This window comes from Oryctolagus cuniculus, chromosome 1, assembly GCF_051225735.1.
Source record: "Oryctolagus cuniculus isolate XC-2025 breed Fujian yellow rabbit chromosome 1, ASM5122573v1, whole genome shotgun sequence".
NCBI classification, from domain to species: Eukaryota; Metazoa; Chordata; class Mammalia; order Lagomorpha; family Leporidae; genus Oryctolagus; species Oryctolagus cuniculus.
In genome coordinates this window covers 208,548,786-208,560,830 of record NC_142867.1, presented here as the reverse complement: position 1 = coordinate 208,560,830, position 12,045 = coordinate 208,548,786, and the positions used below count along the sequence as shown (strand labels likewise).

General features: G+C 43.8%; 1 non-coding gene across 1 annotated transcript; it reads right to left on the bottom strand.

The window, feature by feature from the left end:
* Positions 1-10,485: 10,485 nt before the first annotated feature.
* LOC127485376 (U2 spliceosomal RNA) lies at positions 10,486-10,668 on the bottom strand. The gene has a single exon (XR_011385920.2). It is a non-coding gene; the product is annotated as a U2 spliceosomal RNA (small nuclear RNA).
* Between the last annotated feature and the right edge of the window lie 1,377 nt (positions 10,669-12,045).

Here is a 12,045-nt window from a genome sequence, read left to right as displayed (position 1 = left end):
AAACAAGGGACATCCTCCCCCTCTTTGCATTTCATAGTATTTCCCCCTTGTATTAATTTGTAGTTTGTGCTTAAAGCTTTCTCTACATTTATGATAGAATAGTAAGATGTATTTGAAGTAATCTGTCATTAGTAATATTTGAGCCTGAAGTCAACAGATAAATCCACATCATTTTTGCTTCAAGATTTTCTTTTGGCAATGTTAATGTGGGAGGAAGGCTTATTCAAGAAACACCATGAGAAGATGAGACAAAAAAACATTTTTTTCTTTTTTCTCCCAAGCCTAATTTTTAACTGATGTATGGCTAGATCCTATATTTACCTATGAGCCATTGAGGTGGTTTTCTTCCTCTAGCTTGGCAATTGTCTTCATATTTATGAAATATTCTGCTTTCCACGTTCACAGTTTCTTCTACCATTTCTAGAGATGTATCCAAAATTATTCAGGAAATACAGTGAACAAAAAAAATTTAGATTTCTGCAAACACAAATTAATTAACTGAATGAAGACTTTGAACATTTAGACATAGACCCAGAGTTTCCTTTTCAAACCAAAGAAAACAGTGAGAGAGTCTCATGGTGGGAGACACATAATAGGTACATCTTTCATACAGCTGGAGTTGACTTGTTGTCTATGCTGCAGAAATACCCTCCAAAGGACCAGCCTCTGACTATCTAATGTGACTTATTTGTTGCTTTTTGAAAATTTTCCAATCATGTTGCAAATTAAAGCTATAAATCTATTTATACAATATTACAAATTCTGAAACTCCAGGGACAATGTCCCATAGATCCAATTATAATCAGTAGCTTCTCTGGTGTAATTGTAACATTGTTTCTTTCAGGTCTGTTTTGAGGAAGGAGAAATTTCCCCCTTGAATTTGATGAAATCAGATGATTCTGATTCTTTCCAACACAATGGATGCTATGAGTAGATAGATGCATAGGTAAACATATATACATATAAATATACAATGCATCTTTTCAAACTTTATTCTGATTGCTATAAAATCAGTCAAGCTGGTTAATTTAAATAAAATTAAGGTTGGTAGGGCTCCTTTTATAGATACAGGACATGGGGGTTAAAGGTTGAGGCAGGTCTGATCCTCATTGGTTGACCTTTAGGCACCCGCAGGGACCTTGACAAGGACTTTTTGTTCTTGGAAATGCGGGTAGGGACTCTCCATTCCCGGAAGTGTGGGCATTCTCTCCTTGTGGATCCCAAAGCTACCAATTCGGTTTTCCCAGCATCTTTTTTTTTTTTAAGGAATTTATTAAAACAAGAGTCTTAGGGTTACAAAAAATGCATGATAATTGCTACAACACAAATTTCATCAGTTTTTATATTGTATTAATACAAAGAGATTCCCTATATTTCATAGATACAATTCTAAAAGTATGATACATCCCTCCCTCCCTCCATCCCTTCCTTCCCTTTTCTTTTCCACCTCTCCTCACCCCTCCTCCTCTCCTCTCCACTTTTATTTCTCTCTCTTTCTTGTTTTCTTCATTTTAATTTTTTGAGATAACATTTTAATTTACATTATATTCAAAGGCTTAATGCTGCACTAAATAAAGAGTTCAATAAGTAAAAAATAAAATAAAAAGCCCATAGTTCAGTGGGAATATAGACAAGGGCCATAAACAATAATCAAAGACATGAATTTTGTAGTAAATTTAAAAATAATCAAAGGTCATTAAAATTATAGTAGTATGTAATTTTTTTAAGGGAAAGAGCTTATTGGGGGGAACCTGACAGACCAGAGGGAAGGGGCAAAGAAAAAAAAGGGGAGAAGGAGAGTGTAAGAGAGAGATGAAGGCTGGCGCCATGGCTCACTAGGCTAATCCTCCGCCTTGCGGCGCCGGCACACCGGGTTCTAGTCCCGGTTGGGGTGCCGGATTCTGTCCCGGTTGCCCCTCTTCCAGGCCAGCTCTCTGCTGTGGCCAGGGAGTGCAGTGGAGGATGGCCCAAGTGCTTGGGCCCTGCACTCCATGGGAGACCAGGAGAAGCACCTGGCTCCTGCCTTTGGATAGGTGCGGTGTGCCGGCCACAGCGCGCCGTCCGTGGCGGCCATTGGAGGGTGAACCAATGGCAAAGGAAGACCTTTCTCTCTGTCTCTCTCTCTCACTGTCCACTCTGCCTGTCAAAAAACAAACAAACAAACAAACAAACAAAAAAAAAAAACAAAAAACAAAAACAAAAAACAGAAAGAGAGAGATGAAGAGACAGGCAGAGATCAGGAGACAGAGAAAGAGAGCCATGTGTTCAGCAACAGGTCATTTTAAAACTTTGCAGGGAGGCAGGCAGGGAAGTAGGAGCAATTAATTCCATTAGGATGGAGTGAAGCTTGACACTGCTGGTTGGGCCATGTGGCCACCTGGCTTCCAGCAATGGCAGCAGGGGCTAGAGCCTAGGAAGGTGTCAGGGTGTAGATCATGCTATAGATAAGACTGCACCATGGCTCATTAGGCTAATCCTCCGCCTAGCAGCGCCGGCACACTGGGTTCTAGTCCCGGTCAGGGCACCGGATTCTGTCCTGGTTGCCCCTCTTCCAGGCCAGCTCTCTGCTGTGGCCCGGGAGTGCAGTGGAGGATGGCCCAAGTGCTTGGGCCCTGCACCCCATGGGAGACCAGGAGAAGCACCTGGCTCCTGGCTCCTGCTTTCGGATAGGCGCAGTGCACCGGCCGCAGTGTGCTGGCTGCGGCGGCCATTGGAGGGTGAACCAACGGCAAAAGGAAGACCTTTCTCTCTGTCTCTCTCTCTCACTGTCCACTCTGCCTGTAAAAAAAAAAGACTGCACCATTTTACTAACATTCCCCCTTTTGTTTTTTATAAAGCAGGAGCTGTAAGGGATTACATTAGTCTCAAAGGTCCAGGATGGGTAGAGGGATGATGATCTGTCTTTAGAGCTACTTCCTGCTGACATGGGGTGAGGAGGTACTCTTCGCTGGCATGGGGTGATGTCTCAAGCTGCTGTCTCCTGGGTGGGAAGCATTTGGTTGACTGCCTGGTTGCTGAAGTCTTTGGTTTGTTCCATTATCAACTCCTGTAAACACTTAAACAGACACAGTAATATAAGACAGTGTGAGATTAGCAACCAATGGTCCTAAGAGTGGTATTAACCAAGTAATGAGAGGATTTCATAGAGGAGAGGAAATAGAGGTGGGGTCTCTGGACCCTTGTGAAGACTATTTGATGGATGTGGTTTAAAGCTGATCCCAACCAATCCCAGGAGAAAAGCCAATCATCTTTTGCAGGTAGAGGGGTTTGCCTTTAGAGAAATTCTGAACAATCATACAACATTAAGTGGGGGAGAGGACCGTCAATACACGCAGGTCAGGAGTAGAGCCATTGATTTAAGAGTAGAGGCTATGATTATAAAGGAATGAAGGCCAAGTGGGCTAGACAGGGTCTAGAACAAAGGACAGAGTCATTATTAGAGGACCTAAGAAAGGTGCTAAGCCACAAATAAGTTTTCTGATTGAGAGGCAAATAGAAACTGACAGAAGGAGCTTGGTAATAATCTGGTGGGCTTTAGGGCCTTGTCAGTTATGAGGCCCAGACCTATCTATCTCTTTACATGGGATACAACTTAAGGGAGGTGTGCACCTCTTAGGGAAGGCAATCTGTTGACCTCCATTACCTAGCTGGCCTGGGAGGAGAGTGGCATCTCATAGTATGTCATTCTTAACTACTGGCTTGTCAAAAATGTAAAACAAAGTTTGACAAAACTATTTACAACAGAACTGACACACGGACTTTTCTTTTTTTGTTGTTTTTCTTTGATTTTTTTTTTTGAGTTTAGCTCCCACATACTAGTATTTGTCTTTCTGTGCCTGACTTATTTCACTCAGCATGATGTCCCAAATTGCACGAATTTTGATGCAAATGGTATAATTTCATTCTTATAGGTGAATAATATTGCACATTTTCATTATATGCTCATCTGATGATGGATATCTTGGTTGTTTCCATATTTGGGTTATTGTGAACAGTTCTGCCATAAACATGATAATGCAGGTATCTCTTACAATGTATTCTTGTCTTTAGTGGGATTGCTGGATCATATGGCAAGTCTACTTCTAGTTTTTTAAGAAATCCCCAGACTGTTTTCTGCAGTGGCTACACTAATTTACATTACTTTAGCAGTGTATAAGAATTCCTTTTACTCCACTTCCTCACCCGCATTTGTTACTCTGTTTTTTGGATAATAGCCCTTCTCATGGGGATGAAGTGATTATCTCATGTGGTTTTAATTTACATTTCCTGATTGCTAATGATATTAACCATTTTTTTCATATATTTGTTGGCCATTTGCATTTCTTCTTTAGTGAACTATCTAAACAGGAGCTTCACACATTTTTAAATTGGATTGGTTGTTTTTTAATTGTTGAGTTTGTGATATATTCTGAATATTAATCCTTTGTCAAATAATTAGGTTGCACATATTTTTTCCCATTCTGTTGTGTCTCTTCACTCTATTGATTACTTCATTTGCTGTCCAGAAGCTTCTGAGTCTGATATAGTCTCATTTGTGTAGTTTTGCTCTAGTTTCCTGTTCTTTGGTCTTCTCCATGAAGTCACCACCTACACCAGTGTCATGAACTATTTCTCTTTTGTTTTCTTCCAGTAGCTTTACATTCCCAGGTCTTAAATTTAGGCCCTTAATACATCTTGAGTTGATTTTTGCATATGATGAGAGGTAGGGATCTAATTTCATTTTTCTATATTTTTTTAACTTTTATTTAGTAAATATAAATTTCCAAAGTACAGTTTATGGATTACAATGGCTTCCCCCTGATAACTTCCCTCCCACTCACACCCCTCCCATCTCCCGCTCCCTCTCCCATTCCATTCACATCAAGATTCATTTTTGATTCTCTTTATATACAGAAGATCGATTTAGTATATATTAAGTAAAGATTTCAGCAGTTTGCACCCAAATATAAACACAAAGTGAAAAATACTGTTTCAGTACTAGTTATAGCATTACTTCACATTGGACAACACATTAAAGACAGATCCCACATGAGGAGTAAGTACGCAGCAATCCCTGTTGTTGACTTAACAATTTGACACTCTTGTTGATGGTGTCAGTAATCTCCCTAGGCTCTAGTCATGAGTTGCCAAGGCTATGGAAGCCTTTTGAGTTCGCTGACTTTGATCTTATTCCGACAGGGTCATAGTCAAAGTGGAAGTTCTCTCCTCCCTTCAGAGAAAGGTAACTCCTTCTTTGATGGCCCCGTTCTTTCCACTGAGATCTCACTCGCAGAGATCTTTCATTTAGGTCGTCTTCTTCTTCTTCTTCTTCTTCTTCTTCTTCTTCTTCTTCTTCTTTTCTTCTTTTCTTTTCTTCTTCTTCTTTTTTTTTTTTTTTTTTGCCAGCGTGTCTTGGCTTTCCATGCCTAAAATACTCTCATGGGCTCTTCAGCCATATCCGAATGCCTTAAGGGCTGATTCTGAGGCTAGAGTGCTATTTAGGACATCTTCCATTCTATGAGTCTGTTGTGTATCCTGCTTCCCATGTTGGATTATTCTCTCCCTTTTTGATTCTATCAGTTAGTATTAGCAGACACTAGTCTTGTTTGTGTGATCCCTTTGATTCTTAGACCTATCAGTGTGATCAATTGTGAACTGAAATTGATCACTTGGACTAGTGAGATGGCATTGGTACATGCAAGCTTGATGGGATTGTATTGGAATCCCCTAAGTTTTGTGAGCACCATTTATAGGAGAGATTATCCTTTCTCCAGTGGATTGTCTGGACACTTTTTGAAAAATCAGTGAGATGTGAGTTTGTGGATTAATTTCTGCTGTCTGTTCTATTACACTGATCTATGTGTCAGTTTTTATGCCACTACCATGCTGTTTTAATTACCACAGCTTTTTAGTGTGCTTTGAAATCTGGTAATTGTGATGCCTCCAGCTTGATTTTCTAATTTATGTTTTACTTTTGTTATTATTTTTTGTGTGGGATTATTTTGCCTACTGTGGGTCTTTTGTGATTCCGTGTGAATTTTAGGATTATATTTACTATTCTGTAAAAAATGTCATTAGTGTTTTGATAGGAATCACATTGATTCTGTAGATTAAGTGATATTTTAATGACATTTATTGAATATTTTAATGACTTTTAATAGGCATTTTAATGATATTAGTTCTTCTAATCCATGAGCAAGGAATATCCTTTTTTTGTGTGTTTGTTGATTTCTTTTATCAATATTTTATACTTTTCACTGTAGAGATCTTTCACTTATTTGGATAAATGTATTATTAAATATTTGATCTTTCAGTAGCTAGGGTGAATGGGATTTCTATCTTGATTTCTCTTTTGGAGAGTTCATCATTGGTTCATACAAAGGCTACTGGTTTTTTGTACATTATTTAAAAGCTGAATATTTACTGAATTGGTTTATCAGTTCTGATAGCTTTTTCATATAGTTTGTAGATTTTTCCATGTACAATATCCTGTCAGCTGCAAATATGGATATTTTGACTTTCTGTTTTCCAATTTTGATGCACTTTATTTCTTCTTTCCCCCTAATTACTCTTGCTAGTACTTCCAGTACTAAATTGAATAAGAGTGGTGAAATCAGACATGTTTGTCTTGTTTCAGTTGTAAGGGGATATTCTTTCAGCTTTTCTTCATTCAGTATGATATTGGCTATTAGTTGACCATATATAGGCTTTATGATTTTGAGTTATGGTCCTTCTATACCTAACTCATGGAGTTTTTTTTTTTTTTTAACATGAATGTGTGTTGAAGTTTGTCAACTGCTTCCTTCAGATCTACTGAGATGATCATATGCTTTTTGTTCTTCATTTTGTTTATGTGATTTATGATATTCATTGATTGGTTAATGTTGAACCACTCTTGCATCTCTGTGATAAATTCCACTAGATTATGATGTATGATTTTGGATTCAGTTTGCTAGTATTTTGATCAGAATTTTTGAATCTATATGCATCAAGCATATAGGTCTGTAATTTTCTTTTCATGTTATGGCTTTGGTTTTGGTATCAGAGTGATGCTGCTCTCAAAAAAATAAAATAAAAAAGACTTTGGTGGAATTCTATCTTGTTTAGCATTTTGGAATAATTTGAAAAGTATTAGAGTTAGTTTCTCTTTAAATGCTTTGTGGAATTCAGTTATAAAGCCATCAAGTCCTGCATTTTTTCTTGATGGAAGACTTTTCATTACTGCTTCAATCTCATTGGTTATTATGGGTCTAAAGTTTTTCTGTATCTTCTTTTTTTCTCTTTTTTTTTTCTTTTTTCTTTTTTGACAGGCAAAGTGGACAGTGAGAGAGAGAGACAGAGAGAAAGGCCCTCCAATGGCCACCGTGGACGGCGCGCTGCGGTCGGCACTCCGCGCTGATCCGATGGCAGGAGCCAGGTGCTTCTCCTGATCTCCCATGGGGTGCAGGGCCCAAGCACTTGGGCCATCCTCCACTGCACTCCCGGGCCACAGCAGAGAGCTGGCCTGGAAGAGGGGCAACCAGGACAGAATCCGGTGCCCTGACCGGGACTAGAACCTGGTGTGCCAGCGCCACCAGGCGGAGGAGGATTAGCCTAGTGAGCCACGGCGCTGGCCTTCTGTATCTTCTTGATTTAATCTTGGTAGTTTTTATGTATCCAGGAATTTATCTATTTTTTAAGGTTTTCCAGTTTGTTAGTGTTTTTTCCTAGAAGTTTCTTATAATCCACTGTATTTCAGTGATGTTTTTTATAATGTCTAATTTTTCATTTCTAATAATGTTTGAGGTTTTTCTCTTTTTCTTTATTAGTTAGGTTAAAAGTTTGTCTATTTTGTTTATCTTCAGGAAAAAAAGGCAGGTTTTTTCTGTTTTTTTTTTTTATGTTTCATTTGTTCTTTTTTCAGATTCTTATTATTTCTGCCTGCTGACTTTGGATTTAGTTTGTTCTTTTTGAAAGTCTTTGAAATGCATCATTGTATAATTTATTTGAGAACTTTCGTTGGAAAGGACTTCTCCATCCCCAGCAGGGAGCTAGGTGAGCAGGCCGGAGGGCCGGCGGCCATGACACTGGGACTGCTCCTTTGCTTTTAGATTTTCTGTATCTTCATGATATTGTATGCTTTCTCTGCTTCTATTGAGATAATAATATTGATTTTGTTCTTTAATTTGCTAATGTGGTATATCACATTGATTGATTTGTGAATGTTGAACCATCCCTGCATTTGGGGATAAATCCCACTTTGACTGGGTGGATGATTTTTCTGATGCATTGTTAGATTTGATTGGCTAATATTTAGTTGATTTTTGCAACCATGTTCATCAGTAATATTGGTCTATAGTTCTCTTTCTGTGTTGCTTCTTTTCCAGGTTTGGGTATTAAGTTGATGTTGAATTTGTAGAAGGAGTTTGGGAGGATTTATTTCCTTTCAATTGTATTGAATAGATTGAGAAGAATTGGAGTTAACTCTTCCTTAAATGTCCAGTAGAATTCAATAGTGATTGCATCCAGGTTCCCAAGGGCTCTGCAGAGAGGTCTCCTTTCCGGGGAGGGGGACCAGCCAGGGACCGGGGTCGGGATGCTGACGGCTCCTTCTGCGGTCCAGGCCGCCTCCGCACAGCAGCCCTGCCCTAACCATCCTGGCTCAGGTGGTCCTCAGCACCCCTGACCTGTCTCGTGGGGCTTGCCATTGCCCCCATGTTCAGCCTAAGTACTGGTCTGCTTTTGTGTGACCACGAGGTAATATCCGGTGATCCCAGTGACCCCACGACCTTCCCGCTGGGTCCTGCCCGGCCACCCTGGGGCCTGAGCTTCCAACACGTGACACTTTGGGGGACGAACCACATCCAAGCCACACCAGGCTGTCTGTGCCTGCACCAATGGCGCAGTCTGAAGCTGTCCTTGGAGTATGTCGTCGCCAGGGGAGGGCTCCCTCCAGACAGAGGGGTGGGGCCCCGGCTTCCCTGGACGCTCTCCGGGGCTTCCTGCCTCTGCTCGGCTGTGCTTTGGGAATGGGAGCCAGGACAAGTGGGTGGCGCTGAAGGGCCTGGGCCCGCTCCCATCCCCTCCGCATGGGGAAGACCTGCCCCTTGGACCCTCCATCTTTTCGTCTGAGTCAAAGACGCCGTTCTCATGGGGTTCTTCGAGACCTCTGGAGGGAAGTCCAGAGCTGGGGGTGACCCAGAGGCTGTGGAAGCCTTGGGTGGTAGAGCAGAGAAACCCCACGTTTGAGTCTGGACCTCACAGGACCCAGCCCTCCTCAAGCCTCAGTTTGCTCAGCTGTGCAATGGGGCCAGAGGACCTCCCCACTGGGTACACAGCTGCACTCCTCACCACAGCCCCAGGGGTGTGGGCCTCTCCTCGTGTGCAGAGCCGGCCCCCCCACCCTGGGACCAGTCACCTGCTTGGGTCTTCCCTCTGCACGACCTAACGATTTCTCCTTTCCTGTCAGGTCTGACGACAAAAATTAAGAGACATTTCATAACGCAGAAGTACAAGCAGCAGATCGAGAGCCTTTACTAGTGACCGCGGCGGCGGAGCTGCTCCCGCTATCCTGGAGGTGAGGAGCCAGTGCCAAGCGTGGCTGCTCGCTGCAGGAGCCCGACGGTAGCTCCTCCGGGGCAGGCAGGGCCGGGAGCAGAGCCGCAGACGCCACGCATGCACGCACACAGGCAGCTGCGGTGGGCTCGGTTCCCTCCAGCAGGGCCGTGGTAGGGCATGCAACCCCCCCTCCCCCCAACTGCCTGTGCTTCCTGCTTTGTCCTGTCCACCGTGGCTCTCAGAGGCCTTTCTCAGACACGCAGGGCCCAAGTGCGGCTTCCCACCGACTCGGCATCAGGCGCTCTGGCCCTCCAAGGGGCGCTCAGAGCGTGGACTGAGCTCCTGGCCCCCCACGTCTCCCCTCCCCCACCCCAGTCCACAGGGGCCCTCTGTGACACCTTGAGTTACTGCTGCAGCCCAGGGGCCGGGTGCAGCTCTCGCCTGGGCACACCGTGGACTTCCGACGCCCCAGCCAGCCCCACTGTGGTGGTCTTCTCAGAATCCGGGGGTGGCGGGGGCTCCCACAACAGGAAGGATCGTCCTGGAGTCCTGTCTGAGGCCGAGGCGCTGGCTGCGGTGGCCCCTCCGTGGCTCGGGGGGGGGGGCTGTCTTCTCTCCAGGTGGCTCTGTGTCCGTGTCTAAACAGCCCCTTCCCATGAGGACACCAGTCACGCTGGCTCAGCCACCCTGGGCTGGCCTGGGGCCAGGACTTCCAGCAGGTGCATTCTGGACCTGTGGCCCTTGCTCGCTGTGTTAGCCCTCCACGCCCTTCGCTGGCCAGGGTCTTGGGGATGGGTCCCGTTCAACGCATCACATGCGCCGCTCCCCATATTTTGCAGTATTTCCAATTCCATTTTGCGGCTGAGCGAGCGACTAGCGCGCGAGTGTGGGGTGGGGAGTGGACCCCTGCCCGGCCCTGTCCAGCGCGAGTTCCGTCTGAATCGAGGTGTGCCGTCAGGGAAAACACACGCTGGGTTTCCAAGGCTCGGGAGGAGGAAAAAAAAAACAATATAGAAATAGTATTATTTTAAAACTTGATCACATGTTGAGGTGATAATGTTTGGGGCATCCTACTGTTACATGGAATTTAGTAAACTGCTAAGAACAGAACAGAGACTACACTTGATCTTAGCCAAAAGGCCGAGAAGGGATGGAACTCTGTGAAATTAATTTTACTTGTTCCTTTTTTTAACGTAGCTACTCAGAAAGTTTTAGTTGCGTGAGTGGAGTGGCCCCATGTTTTCCTGGGAAGACGCCTCTCCACGGCTCTCTGTGAGGGCCCTGGGGCTGAGGACAATTTATAAACAGACCCGCTTGCTCAGGAGGACCATTGGTGGATCTGACTGCCGAGAACGGACCCGCGTTACAACTGTGTCTCTCCTCTTGCAGCTTCCAAGAGCAAGGTCCCACTGGCAGGCGCCCTGGCCTGCATCTGCGGGAGGTCAGTTTCCTGGCCGTGCAGCTGGTCGGGGGCGCCCTCGCCTGGCCCCATCTCCTGAAGCCCAAGGACCCTCACAGGACCCACAGGCTGTGCATCTTCAAGGCCCGGGCCCAGGGCAGCCCCGGGGTGGGGGTGACCGAGCACTGGCTGGCTCGGGGGTGTCCAGCTGAATTTTCCCCTCCTCTCTCCCAAGGGGACTTAAGAACTGGGAGCCACGCGGACACCCTGCCAGGCTGTGATAATAAAGCTTTCTGGTCAGCCGTGATAATTTCTTTATCCAGTCAACAGTTGATGGACATGTGGGTTGATTCCATATCTTAGCTATTGTGAATTGAACTGCAATAAACATGAGGATACAGATCACTCTTTCATATTCTGATTTATTTTCATTCAGATAAATTCCCAGGAGTGGGATGTCTGGATCATATGGTAGGTCCATATTGAGATTTCTGAGCTATCTCCATACTGTCTTCCACAGTGGTTGCACCAGTTTACATTCCCACCAACAATAGATCAGGGTACTTTTTCCCTCACATCCTCACCAGCATTTGTCATTTGTTGATTTCCGTATGTGAGCCATTCTAACTGGAGTGAGGTGAAACCTCATTGTGGTTTTGATCTGCTTTTTCCTGATGGCTAGTGCTCCTGATCTTTTCTTAAGTGTCTGTTGGCCATTTGAGAGATATTTCTTAAAACTCAAGGAAAAGTGACAATCAGAAGGCTAAAAGTGCTGAGCAGATATTTCAGCACCAACTTGCCACAGAGACAGAGCTTGGCATTCAAGTCCCACCGAAGAGAGCCCCTTAGTAAATGCTTGTGGATTACCATTGAAACCCAAGTCTCTTATATTTGTGTCTGACAGGCATTCTGCTCCAGAATAATGGACGTGGTCTGAACTGAGATGTGTAGTTACCTCACAAAGCAGGGAGAGAATTTAAGAGACCAATTGTTTTATACCTCACTACATTCTGTATCTTATGTGACATTATTAAATGTCCATATATTATAGTTTATGGGTTTATTCATTGTTAGTATTTCTTTTATCCAGAGACACTCTGTAAAGGGTATTCAGTAATTAAGGTTACTTC